General features: G+C 44.1%; 1 protein-coding gene across 2 annotated transcripts in view; it reads left to right on the top strand.

Annotated features, from left to right (window-relative positions):
* plxnb3 (plexin B3) overlaps positions 1-14,559 on the top strand; it is a 95,452-nt gene that overhangs the window by 31,650 nt on the left and 49,243 nt on the right. The window contains exon 1 of one of the 2 annotated variants that reach the window (XM_084918215.1): positions 6,288-6,562. The exons of the other annotated variant lie outside the window; for it this stretch is intronic. The gene's annotated coding sequence lies outside the window, so the exon portion shown is untranslated. Of the gene's footprint in view, positions 1-6,287; positions 6,563-14,559 lie in introns of those variants that run through there. 2 annotated transcript variants of the gene reach the window in all.

Raw genomic sequence — 14,559 nt, 5'->3', positions numbered from 1 at the left:
GCATCGCGCACACACATTTCCCCCCAATTACTGCGTGTCACCTTTCACCTCCTCCTCCCCTCCCCCCTCACTCATTACTCCGCCTGGTTGGTTCGTCTCTGTACAAGCTGCTTTTCACGCTCTCTAAACCTGCCCCCTCCTCTCACCCCCACCTCCCCCTTCATCACGTACCTCTCCCCTCCTCCCGCTCCTCCTCGACCCATCCTCCGCCCCCTTTAAAGCCTCTTCACTCGTCCTTCATCTTTTGTTTCTACTGCAAAGCCTTACCTGGGAAAAAACACACGCACCCCGAAATATCATATCTTATCTCATGCCGAAGTCTCGAGGAGGGCTGCGCTGCGAAGTTTGACATAGCCAGCCTTCTTTTGTGTTGGCTGCCTACACAAAACCTAAAACTCCAATCAGAGATAATGGGTATCACATCAGTGGTTATCAACTTTCTTTGTTACCCCAGGCTTTCTTCCTCAGGCTCACATAAAAGAGGGCTTTTGATGCATCAATTGACTCTTTGCACAGCAAATATCTACACTGGTGCAGAGAAAAGACGAGATAGCAGGATGCTGGCAGAAAATAGTTACCTCTGTAAATTCATATATGAATATATTTTTTCTATTATTCATTGGATTCAGTGATGCCGATCATGTCTAACGAGAAACTGCATGAAAATCTGGTTTTAAGGCCCTTTGAGTGCCTGCAGACTGATTCCCAAGGCTCTAAAATTTTAGAAATATTTTCTAAAACTAGAAATATTTAAACATGCTCACAAGAAGTGCATTTAGCTGGTTTTAGCACTAACAGCTGCAAATCAACACTAAACATGACATATATTTATGCTCTTTTAATTTTTTTTCCCATTCTGACCTGCATGCATGCAAACTCCTGAGGGAATCCTGAGGTAAAAACAGGCTGCAGCCTCCTCGTGACTATGAAAAATCAGTGGTGACTGCACTGACGTTTTCGCAATTAGTTGTGGCGACCACCTGGTTCATAAACAGGAGTGCGCAACACGCCCAAGACCTGGGCGAGCACTTGCACTAACACGTTGATTCTGCAGATTGGTTGGTGGGAGGCAACCTGACTCCAAACAATCACTCTCAGACAGATTGATGAAAACTTGGAAATAAATGCAGACAGACTGCGAACATATTTGCAATCTATCTAGGTAAGGAAATCCCAAAAAGTTGATTCGGTTCATCTGGATGTACCGTTTTCAGTGGCAGAAACGTACCTACGGGCCAATGGACACTTTCAATGATGAAGATGTGCACTTTCTGGATGGGTGCGGAGTAAAGGAGGCCATTTACGTGAAAAGGGGAAGACCATCTCTGAATCAAGGAGGGGGCCTAAGAGGACCTCTTCACCATCTTACAATGCTGTGATTGCAGCCATTCCCCAACACACTGTGAATGGTACTCATGGTCTTTGATCAATGGTCATGACAATTTGCATATTAGTGATCAAAAACCTGACCTCACAGTCCATTGTTCCCTCAGTGGTGCTAGTTTCAGTTATTGTGCAAATGTGCTGTTTATAAGATTGGGGAAACCTGCAGTCAGCTGAGACTGAAGAAGTCATCTGGACGAGTGACGAAACGTTTCTCTGTCCAGATGAACAGAATCAACTTTTTGGGATTTCCTTGCCTGGATGATTGAGCATCTACATGGAACCACAGTAGGCCATGTGTAAAGATCCCTTTATGAAATATTGAAAACTCTCACTTTAGTCTCAGTGTACTTCAAGAATCTATTCATTTTTCTTCATGTCTACATCAGATGTTTTAGGATGCACGAGCAAGCCGGCAGCAGAAAGTAGCAAAGTTTTGAATTTCAAGTTAGCAAGTTTCAAGTTTTTTGTTTTGTTCCCATGGGTGTTATCTCCACTGTGATTGGCTCAATTTATTTTTTATTTGTCCAGTTTATTAGCAAGATTGCTCAAGAAGTTGTGTGTTGGTGGATGGTATCCAGAGCTCGGCCCAACATCATGAACTTTTGGAGTATCTAGAAGCAGGAATCTTGAAGGAAAAATGTAATATTTTTTTATCCATCCTTTCATCCTTTGAGATGAAATATCTACTACTAACCCAAATATGATTCTGAATCAAGGGTGTAGAGAGACTTTCCAGCCTTGGTGGAGGTATGTGGTCTGTTGTTGTTTGTTGAACAGCTGCTGAAAAGCTGAGAACATGAGTGTGTGGCTCAGTGAGGACACAGTCCTGCAGTGGATTATTTAGAAAAAGAGAGCAGGCTATAATTGGTCGCATGTTTTATTTCCTTTGTGTGACTGGCAGTAAATTGTTGAGTGGACGGATTTTAAATGGCCTTTAAATAACGAGTGTTTGTTTGAGACGTTAATGCAGAAATATAAAATCACATCATGGACGCTGCTGCACCAGCTGGCCACACACACGGCCGTTCTCCTATCTTTGCGAGGACCCTCAGGCACACACTGCACTCCTGGGACACTCGGGCCCGGATTATACTGGGTTGCGGATGCACACACGGACAGCTGCAGGCACAACGGACGGGTGGTTGCTCTTATTATATGCACTTTCTGGTCTGCTTGGAGAAAGCGTTACTTACATGCAGAGTTGGGTGGCGGCAATGCAGACAAGTCTACACAACAACAGCGACAATGTGAAGTTCGCAGACAACCGCACAAAGAGCCCGATGACTTAATTTAGCCCACGAGTGCGGAAAGTGTGACGCTTTTGTAACCCTGAGCGTAAACCTGCTTCTGCTCCACAGATCTGAACCCTGAGCGGCCCTTTGAGGCCCGTCCCAGAGTGAGGCCTGAACAAAATGTCCCCACAAAGATAGATAGCAGTTAATCCTGGGGTACGGCTGTGTGTGTTTCTCTTTGTGTGTTTGATTGATGTGATCGGTGTGTGTGTGTGTGTGTGTGTTCAGTAGTGCGTGTGACCCTAAGTATGCGTGTGTGATTAATATTACATGAGGGCTCCTGATGAGAGGTGGACAAACACTCCCAGCTGAGCTCTAACACACACACATGAATGAATGCATGAGTATATCGACACACACACACACACACACACACACACTGAGTCACTTGAGGTCACACACATGTTTTACCAGCAGAGTGTGTGTCACAGATAAGATGACGGCGATAACAGACACACACACTCGCGCACGCACCAAGTCTTCACGCTGTCTTCACATCACATTAAACAGTCGGTGGTTACCATGACGACCTGGACACTTTGGGATTCTCACCTGCTGTGACCTGTCAGCTGTGAACCAATCAGGCGACAGAAAACAGAAACTTTCACTCACCTTAGCAGAGACCTTTAGTTGAGACACTCTTCCTCTGACCGATCAGTGCCGATCACTGTCGATCCCGAGCCAATCTGATAACGTGAGTCTGCTCGTTGCTCTGCTGCTGGATTTCATTTCTGTGTGGGACAAAAAAACCTGACAAAGGAAGAGCAAAGAAGAGCAAACAACATCAAAAAGACATGAATAAGACCGACCTCGGTCCGGAGCAGGGAAATGACGAGCACCTGCTGAAATTTGAAGACTGTGAGAACATGCAGGAGACTAAGCAGCTGGTTCCCATCATGCACTGTGGCTCGCAGTGGGATTGCTGGGCCGCCCACAGCAGCAGCTGATGGAGGAGAATCAAAGAGATGCGTCGGCTGTGGGACATCCTCAGAGAGACGTCCTCAGAGGGACTTTGCTTTCTCTGTGAGACGCTTCATTTCGCTGCAGAGGAGGTTTTACTGAAGAACACGGCGTTCCCCAAGCACGCGAAATCTGAGCCCCGAGCCTGTTAATTATGACTCAAATATCTCATAACATGTATAACACGGACAGATAACGTCCGGCTGCCTGCTTTGACAGGAAGTGGCTGCAGCGTTGTCACATTTTGGCAGCTGTATCCTGTAATCCTGCAGGTAAATTGGTTTTGATTTGTTTCCAGTTGTGAAAAGGCAGTTTTCAGACTGTCAGCGAAACATGAGGCCAACATCCTCAATCAGAGAACTGCAGGTTATATAAGCAGAACAGGAAGTTTATCTTATACCTACCACACTCTAGAAGACTTTGAAAAGACTTGCTATGGTCTGGGAAATTGTCACGTCTAAAGATAATGTGTCAGTTTTTAGTCAGAGAGAAGGCCAAGTCGGAAAAATGTACATTAATATTAGAGAAATCTGAATTTATCAGTCATTCAAGAAAAGAAAAAGACTTTTTTATGCTCACTCTACACCTAGCCATCAAAATGAGCTTCCACAAAACTGTCAGGATTTTAATGCCACGATGGAAATTTGTCTGAGACACTAAAAGTGCTTGAAAAGTTTGGTGCGAGGCAGGCATTAGTGTTAGAAATGAGAACGTATACCTCACATTGAGGCGCACACACAGCATGTTTAGATTCTGTGTTACTTCCACTTCCTGAGGATGTCATTGTGTCTGATCTCTATCCAAAATAAACCACGAGAAACCCACAGAAAGTTCTGACTCTGCCTGAGAATCTTTTAGTATATAAGTTTTCTTCAGCATCAAAGTGAACAGAGATAGATGTCTGAAGATTCACGATGCACTTCAGATAGCAGCTGCTCGGCTTTTACGCAGGAAAAAGTCGCTTCTGTTCAATTAAAGCAGTTCATGAGAAAACATGAACTAAAAAACAGAACCTGAACAGCACAGAGTTATGGACGGTCTCCATCCTGGACATGCTAAATCCACTCCAGCCTCCTGCTGCAGCTTCTCTCTTATTCGTTTAGCAAAAATCAAATCTCGGCTTTCAAGTTTGGCTGAGGTTTTGGAGTAATAATCAATCAATAATCAGTCAAATATCTGGAACACTTATTTATGGTGTCCCTGGTTTGGGACAGTCCTGCTCTGTTTGCATTTTCACTTCATTTAAACTAACACAAAGTTTTGACTAAACAAGTATAATGTAATAATTTCCCACTGCATGTATTGGTGGCTGTCTGTTCCGGTTCCAACAGCAGGAACTGCCTTTGAAGAGCCTCTTTTACTGCTATTTTCGGGCAGAACAAACGGCCTACTCTGCGGTAGGTACTTCTCTGGGCACAGAAAAACTGCTGGGTGGAGGTCGACTTGGAGAAAACGATGACAAGAAGCACCAAATGTAATAGCGGTAGCATTCGTCTCCTCTTCCACTTGACTATCGACAACATAAAACTCACCATTTAGGTGGATGCAACAAACAGCAATGATGCAACTGCATCACAAAGCTGTTGCAAAATCATTTCATCATCAGTTCGATCTGATGGATCTTACTGCACAGCAGTGGAAGCATAAAGTCTAAAAGGGTCGGTTAGAGAGTAGCAGACCTCCAGGCTGAAAAGGAAACCAACACGGAAGTGGAAAAAAGAAGCTGCAGTTCCTCCAATGGCCACTTGAGGCTGTTTCTAAAACCAATTAAATCCCCATAGACTCCCGTGTTAACACTTCCGTAAAGGAGTTGTCATGTGTGCTACTGTGGGGTCTTTACCTTACAGTATAAAGCGCTTTGAGGCCAACTGTTGTGTTGATTTGCTGCTATTTAACAGTCCAACTTTCCTGCAGTGCAAAGGCACCCTCACAAAGATGGATCGGTGCCTTTCTACTCAACATGAGCACTCAAAGTGCTTCCTACTACAAGTCTCATTCTCCCAATCGCACACCTCCATGCCTGAACACTTTTTCATCCATGCACACACCCCAATAGGTGCACTGGGGACATCTCAGGGTTTGGTATCTTACCCAAGGATACTTCAACATGTGGACCGGGGTAGCCGGAGTAGCTTAACCACACGAGCCACAGCCGTCTCGATAACCGCGTGCAAATAAAACTTAAACCACTTTAAAAATACTCAGAACTCTCGTTTGTGTGAGAAAATTGTGTTTTTGAGCTTTGCTGGTCGGTTTCCTTTCAGGTGTAGCAATTATTTTTCATTCTCATAAACTCAAATCTGGCCAGATGCTTGTCGAATATGTCGAAGCACCTGGTCTGATCGTGTAATAATAACAGAAGTTTGCAGGTGGTGCTGCAGTATTTTGGGGCTGGATTCATGGTTGGACTCCTTCAGCCCACAGCAGCTCACACAGTTGCAGGGGTGTGGCGACACTCTGATTTACTACCTCTCGCCCTCTCTTTCTCTAACTTCACGCTTCAACCTACCTATTAAATATTAATATAAGACCACGCCCCCTCTGACACCACCCAGAAGAGTGTGGCAGATAAGCCCCGCCCCTTTTATTCCCAGTGGGTCTCTCTCTCTCTTCCCGCTCTCTTTGAATGTCTCACTCTCTCTCTCCCTGCTTCCTGTGAACGTCTCTCGTTCTCTCTCTCTCAGAACAATGTGTCGTTCACAATAATGGGATTACAGCCATCTAGCCGGCTGCTCACCCTCCCTCCCTCTCTCTCTCTCTCTCCTGTCATCCCCTCTCTCTCTCCATCTGTCTGTTGGTAGTCCTGCGTCCTCCCTCTCTCCCCCTCTCTCTCGCCCGGTGTTCAGGCTCTTTCAGTTCTTGTCGCCTCTTTAATTTTAATTTTCTGGAGGAATGAAAGAAAAACGGACTGTTTCCTGAAAGAAGTAAGTGCCCGTTTCTCTCCCCCTCTCTCACTCCGTCCCTCAGGCGCTGTGCGCTCTTCTCGCTCGTAGATGAGGCTTTGATTGACAGCTGACTCTCGTTAATTGCGCCGTTATTTAATTAGTGGAGCAGGAATCAGATCAGTGGCACAGAGCCGTGGACTCTGACCGTCGCTTTCTCTCGCTGTGCGCAGAAGTTTCCCGCAGCTGTGTTTCTTTTGCTCTGAAATGTGTCGCTGACTGTTGAATTCTGTTTTCACGCTGGTTTTATTCCGTGGTAGTGCAGTCACGGCTTCAGTAAAGTGTTCAGAGTGATGAACTTCAGGCATGTCAAACAAGAAAGAAAAGAAGCTACAAACGTGAAGCATCTCCCTGTAAACATCTTTTTGTGTCTTCCTCCTGCTGCTGGCAGTTTATTCAGCGCTGTGCACATAAAGGTGCAGCCGCTGTGTCAAGCTCTGTGACAAAGCTGCTGCTGTTTGAGGGCTTTATTCAATTAAGATGTGGAAGAATTTCCCACGAAAACCCTCCCCTCCACTTAAAAGTGTGCCAACCCGAGGATGCACGAGTCCATGTAATGCTGAAATCTGTGTGCTTCTTTGCAGCAGAGACTCATGGTCATGGTCTGTGTCTGAAGTCTCATTTGGGACAAAAATGTTTGACGTGAAACACGATAAAAACTCACCAACAGTGAAATAAAACAGAAACAGTAGATCCTGCAGTTTGAAATGAAAAGTGTCCCCCGTGTGCAGTGATCGGTAACTTAACCCTTCATTATTGTGTCTGAGTTGTGTTGTTTCCTTTGAAAGCTGCTTGACAATGTACACTGTAGAAGAAGTGCGGCGGGTCTCCATCTATCCATCCATCCACCCATCTGTTAGCTCTGCCTGCTTTATCCTTTGGAGAGAGGCAGGGGGGCTGCAGCCTTTTGCAGCTGACATTAAGCGAGAGGTGGGGTTCACCCTGGACAGGTCACCGGTGGATCACAGAGCAAAAATGCAGCATTGCTGCAAAAGTGCAATACTGTGCAGTAAAACCCTGGAAATCTTTATTCAGAACAAAATATTTTACAGTAAATTACAAGTAAAACATCAAATTCAGGATGAAGCAGCATTTCAAAGCAAGCAGAACCATCCCAGTCAAAAATGGACCCGCCCCAACCTGTTAGTACAAGTGTCACAGGATTTAAACGCAGTCAGTTTTACCTGAAAATGCATAGAAACTGGACGTCTATGAACAGTCAGCTCAGTCAGCTTCACACAGCGTCAAACACTGCTGTTGTTTCAAAGCCCCTGCCACTTCTCAAAGCAGTTTAGATTGAGTGAAACAGGCCCGTCACTCACAGCTCATCACATGTGGACACTTCTAAAGCATCACGTTAAATGCTCTTGGTGGCTGTCATCGTTTAACCTACATGACAAATGCTGCGAAGGGTCTTATTTTAGCCCAAGCATTGAAAGCTCCAGCAACTTTTAAGTTTTAGTTTTGACGGCTTCGTTTGGGCTGCCAGTCATAACATATATATATATTTTAAATAGTGAGGGCAGAAAAACCAAAAAGCAACCAACACGCGTGGCATCTTGCGAGCATCATCCCTCTCAGTGAGGAGTGCCCAAATGGAAAACGTGGGTGGCAAGCCAGCGGTGCTTTCCAAAGCCTCAGAAAGTTTGTGTCTGATTCTCAGCTGTGAGTAAAAGTGAAACACATTTGTGGGTAAAAACAAGATCAAAACAAAAACATGCAAGCTATCCACTCCTGACAGACAGACTTATGTCACACTCACCCCTCTATGTGTGAACACCGCACAGTACAGGACGCACGGGGACGGGAACGCTGCTCCAAACCTGCTGAACAACAGCAAAGCTTCTCGTACCGTCTTATGAAGCGCTTTAATTAAACCGAACCAGCTCGTGACGTGGACCTGCAGGGCCCCGAGAGAGACACACAGAGCCGGACAATAAAACCTCGAGTTAATAACTGAATAAAACTGTCTGTTTCTCAGAGGATCCTTTAACATCTTTACAAATGAAGGTCAGTTAACCAGCTTTATGGGCTCATTAGACAATAACAGCCCCGCCCTGTGTGGCAAAAACAGCAGAAGCAATGAATCAAAGAATAATTAACCATATTTGTCTGATCGGTCTTGTCACGTTCTTTGCTTGGGTGTGATTTTTGAGGTTGCAGAGTTTGGCAGAATAATTAATTAAAGCTAATTAAGTTTTGATGATGTCGGCTGATTTGGGTGTTTAAAAAACTCATTTTTATCTTTTTATCTCATGAATAAAGTTGAATGAATTCTGATCAGTGAATCTACAATCCTTCTTTTCATGTGTGTGTGTGTGTGTGTTATGCCGTGTGAAACCCTCCTGTGTTTATATATTTCATTATTATTGATGCATCAGTAATAAAGTAGCTGGAGGGGCAGATTTTAATAGCTCTACAGTGATATCACATTCAAACTGCAGTTTAGTTTAATAAATCTTTATATTTTATTATCTCATTGTAGTTATTGTTTGTAAACTATTAGGTTGCACAGCAATAACTGAGAGCAGTGTGGTGGGATAAATATTAAACGCGCTCTTTGAATGAAGTGCAGCGTTTTAATGCCCTTAATGAGTTTTCATGGTGGCTGAATGCGTCACAGCTGGAGATTCAGACTGGAAGCAGCAACAATTAATTGATTAAATGGGAAAATAATCTGCAGATTGTTTGCAGATGTTGAAGCGAACTCGCCGGAGTTCGTTTTTCTCTGCCGTCTGCAACACGCATGCACGACTGTCTGCAGCGTTTGCCTCGTCTGTCAGTTCAGACAGAGGCTGAACCATCAGGACATTTCAGTGAGTCACTGAGGAAACTTTGAGCTCCGCCAGGAAACACAGTCGAGTGCTCTGAAGGTGTGATGCTGCCGTTGCAGAAAAATTTCCTGCAGCAACAGAAATGTGTCACATCTGAAGTATTTGGGCTTCCTGTGTTAACAGAGTGACATTTCTCGGTATGTAACATGCTCTGTGGTTTGATCATCTCACTCCAATGTTCTAAGCATCTGCTCGCCTGTCACGAGAGAAACTGACCGCTTTGTGTCCACGTAAACACGCCTGAAGTATCCAACCATTTCCAAGAATATAAAGTCTCACTAGTGAATCAGGTCATAGAGGAGGAAACATCCCAAGTTTCAGGAGACTTGGGTTCAAATCTGGTTTGGGACAGTTTTTTTAAAGCTCGGTCTTCACCCGTGTCCTCTTGATCAGGTTAGAAAAACATCAGGCAGCCCTTTAAAAGGTTAAAAGCTTTTGAAAGCTTGAAAGCTGTTTGAAAGCTTTATTTCTGAGAATGTGTCACGGGGCTAGGTTTGGATTAGAGCGGTGGTGTTTAAACTGGGAAGTGAAGATGCTGCAGGTCGTGTGCAAACAATTAGGTTAATAACACGAAGTGAAGATAAAGTGAATTTGATGTTTTTGGTGGGGGAAAGAGAGTCATAGCTCCTGCAAAAATAAAGGTGACGTGTATTTAGATAAAGCTCTACTTGGATTTTTGTATCACTGATTAAGTGAAAAAAACAAACAAAGCATGAGGTGTGATACAAGGACTATTTTCAGCATGCCAGAGGAAACCACAGGGTTAGCGATTAATTCTGTCCCATCTAAAGGTGATGAAACTGAAGCACTTGTTACATGCACTCACATTGCTGCACAAACATGCAGAGCTGCCGTTTGTCAGTAAATCATCCAGGTTTGCAAAAAGAATTTAACCTAACACGTAGCACACAGTGGGACGCAGCCCACCTCTAATGCATGTTCATTGTATAAAATACTGGGAGCTGCTGGGATGGAGTGTGCAGGTCATGTTGCACTCATTTACCTGTGTTATTCTCACACTGGTGCATTCAGGTGTGATGGGGAATGTGTGCTAGAGAATTGGCAGGTTGAGGACGGTTTAACTTCTGCACTGACAGACTGTATGCGGTTCAGGTGATGGAGCAGCCTGGATGGAGGCAGACACCAGCCTTTAATAGGGAGTGCACTGGAATTAGTTCCACTGTTTGCACATCTGTGGCTTTGAACAACGCACGGTCTTTGTGCCAGCGAGCTGGCAGGTTACGTTTATGTTCTTTGTTGGTCCAGAGTAGTTTCGAGCTGAAGCACATGTTTGAACGAATGAATGCTGAGTTTGGATTTCTCTGCTCTCGACATACATTTAAACGGATGTCGTCTCTGTAAATAACAAATTTGTTGGCTGCTTTCAGGTGACACAGCCAGCTGTTGCTTGGACGAGGGCACGTTCTAGGATGAATCTTTGACTAGCGGTGGCATGACGACCGAAAGTGATAGGTCGTGTTAGTTATGCACGTATGAAAATATTATAAATATTTGTTCTTTTTGTACAGTTTAGACTTAGTTTACAGACTCTCATTACCTCCGTGCACCTGTTCTATGAGTTTAATTATCTTGCCACAGATAGTATGGTAATATAATCTGAATTTGACTGACAGCTTTATTGCTTTTTTTTTTTTTATAGCTGCAATAATGCCAAAACCATGATAATCATGAAGGGAAATCCTGATTCTGTTAGTGTCATTTTCAACCAACAGAAACTGCCTGTTTCTGCCATGTTTTCTGATTCCCTTTTGCACTGTTTGAGCTGCGATTGGAGTCATTTTAATGACCTCGACCGTGTGGGTTCTTCGGTGGTTCTGTGGTGAATTTTCTCCACCTGCTGCTCGCCCGACCGGCCATCAGCCGCAGTGCATGGAAACGAGCATTCAGTCAGAATTTTCTTTTGAACGTTTTCTAGAAGTTCAGCTGATTTTTGGTGGAAGGCTAACCCTCTGATGTGTCGGCCTGAATGTGTCGGCGTGCGTCTCTGTGGGCGACCGCATCCAGTTTACATGTTAATGACCTGAATCCGTTCTCTGTAAGGGGACAGATCAACCAATCAGATCGGTGCTGTGGTCCACATGATGCTGCAGTAAGGGCCTTTTGTTCTGTGGTTACCTGTTTGTGCCAAAGTCTGGCACCTGACATCTTTGCATTCCTGCTCTGAGACTCTGAGAGATGCAGATGTGTGCAGCACAGACGGTGACGGAGACACTTTACTGTTTCATCGCTGACAGTCTCTGATCATTTTCTTCTGTTATGAATGAACCAAAGAGAAAAACAGCCCGAAGCAGCTGGATTCTGGCCGATGGTCGGCGCATTCGCCTGTGTTCTGGCAGCAAAGACCCAGTTTTTGATGAAACTCAGTGTTTGAAGCACATCTACCGATTACTTAAAGCAGAACTTTGAGTTTGTGGCTGCTGATACAAATTTCATTTTAAAGTATTTGAGTCTCATTGAAAACAATTCAGTCTTTTCTCATGAACTTCTCTAACCTGAGTTCTTCTCACAATTGAAGCCAGTGCTTAAAAAGAGCTGCAGTTCCTCCAATGACCACTTGAGGCTGGCTCCAAAACTACGTCCCTCCCCATAGACTCTAATGTTAAACTGCGCAGCAGAAATAAACATGTTTACAGCCTGATACAAAAATGGTTTTAGGCTTTTAGGCTTTAGATGCAACTGTTTTATAACCCAGAGAGTTTAGATTGCATTAATGCCTAAAGTTTCATAATTCATAATTACAGACTGAACTCAACCAATCCACTGTGTTTGTAATATGAATGCCTTTTGGAGCATTTTTACTTCAATTATCTAAAGAATATTCCATTGAGTGCGGTGAATTATGAATATCATTAAAAAATCTGTGCAAAAGTTCTGCACGTTCAGGACTAATTAACTGTGTGATGACCTCACACAGACAATGGAAGCACCTCAGTTATGAAGTGCATTAGCCAAAAAACAACACAAGCATAATCACCACCTGAATTTCCACCGATCTGCTATCTGCTCTGCTTTGTGTGAGAAAGTAAAATGTTTTAAATTCCTGTTCCAGATATCTGCTGGTGGGGAAACTTCTGTGAAAGCAGACCTACCACTTATTCTGCACAGGGAGAAACCAAATTACATAAAAGCCACCTGAGGGAGAACTCTAGCGTAGCTAACTAAAGCTACTCAGATAAAGGTGATCTAAACTAGTTTGTAAAAAAAAAAAAGATCAGTCTTTGCAGTGCAGAGTGTGTTTTACTCTCGGCTTTTGTTGCTCGCACACGAACAAAGGACTTGTTGGTGACTTTTGTGGCGATGCTTTTTTTAGGTTGAGATGCAGGAGATGTATGGCATTGTTGCTGTGTGAATGCTGGGTAACGCCCGCTCTTTTCCCCCGTGGACTCCGGTGAAGTTAAAGTCTGTGGTGGCGGCTGACTGATGAATGATTGCATGCCTTTACAGTGGTCAGGATGAAAGGAGAAGGGAGTGAGGCAACAGAAGAGCACCGGTAAAATGAGTTAACACAGCATTCCTCTCTTTCTGTGCTCCTTATTCAATAGTTAACTTCAACAAAAATGCTAAAAAAGTAATCTAAATACGTGAGGGATGATTGCGATTGTAGCTGAAAGCTCAGCAAGATGCAGTGAAATGTAGTTCAACTACGGGTTTAATTACATTTCTCTGACAACTCCCCAACACTGCAGCTACCACAGTCGGGGGTTATATAAGAGCAACTGAAACGATGATATATTAAAAATAAAGCTGCCATTGGAGCAGACAGAAGAGGGGGAACAGTGTGACATAAAAAAAGCAATAAAAACGGATCTAATGAGCAGTTCAGACAAGACTAGGTCTAATGTAATGGTTATGGAGATGTTAAAGGAGAGAATGTGACTATAAAAATCATAAAAGCGGTGAACTTGCAGCCATTAATGTGTTTTATCTTCATTTTATTTTCATATTCCTTCTTTTTTTTTTATATATATATATATATATATTGCACGAGTGACTTCAACACTGGAGTCACTCATGCATTCGGAAATTCAATTAGGTTGTTAGAGGAAATCTGTGCTCCACGAGGCTCGTTGGCTTCAGTCGTCCTCCGGTGCGGGAGGAGATGATGGAGGTCCAGTTGTCTCCTCTCGTCCTGATCTTCTTGTTTCTGTGGGGAATCAAACAGATTGTTAAATAAAGGAATCTCCTCCCTTGGCTTTTTTCCCCCATGTTTATTAGAGTTCAGATCTCCCCCCTCCTCTTTCTCCTCCTCCTCTCTGTTATTACAGTATTTTTGTCATTTACTGCCCCCGTCCGCCTCCCCCACCCCCCTTCAAAGCCTTGTTTTAATCTTGTAAAAAATTCTTCTCTCATAAACACATAATGAAGCTGGTTCACGCCTGTTAGCTACAGAGGGAGGGGCGGCAGGCAGCAGAGACAGCAGCTGTAAAACACAGTCAGGGTTTCGGTTTTAATATAACTGCACCTCCTCCTCTTTCTCCTCTACACGTCTCCACCCTGATGCAGGAAAATGTAGCCCTCTTTTTTTCTCCCCTGTTTGCGCCTCGGTAGTTTGAATCTGCTGATGCGTCACTTTCATGCTCGCACTGGATTATCGGTGTCAGCGGCGACGCTCTGAGGTCGACTTCCTGTTTCATTCCCGTTTTAACCATTTCTCCGTCCAGCTGTTGTCTTCTTCTGCTCGTCTTTGTGTTTGTTGTCATGACAACTGAATCTGGACCAACGTGCGATTTAATAGAGGGTCTCAGTGCCGCAGCTGAGGAGTTATTATTACCGGTAGCAGTTATGGGGGCTGAATAGATGACTTGTTGAGATGATGCCCCGGGTCCAGGTGAGGCTCTGGGGTGAATTCAGGTCAGGGTTCAGAATAAGACACTTTCACCAGATTTAAACATGACTTTGTTTCCCTCTTCTTTGTCAACCCCAAACACTAAATCACTGTATCTCAGAAAGCCCCCCGATCCTCAGCTGGGCTTGTATTGTGAGAGGGGTAGGACTACCTTAAACAATTATCATTTAATCCATTGATACTGGACATATTTGTTTTCAGCATTCTGGTCTAAAGGCAAACACCTGGTCCTCAGCTGGGATTGGGTCCAGGAGGGAGTCTAATAGCCTGGGGGCCAG

This window comes from Perissodus microlepis, chromosome 20 (assembly GCF_051167445.1).
Source record: "Perissodus microlepis isolate ML-2025 ecotype Zambia chromosome 20, ASM5116744v1, whole genome shotgun sequence".
Lineage (NCBI taxonomy): Eukaryota > Metazoa > Chordata > Actinopteri > Cichliformes > Cichlidae > Perissodus > Perissodus microlepis.
Note: the sequence above shows the minus strand (reverse complement) of the source record. Positions and strands in the feature narration are given on the sequence as shown.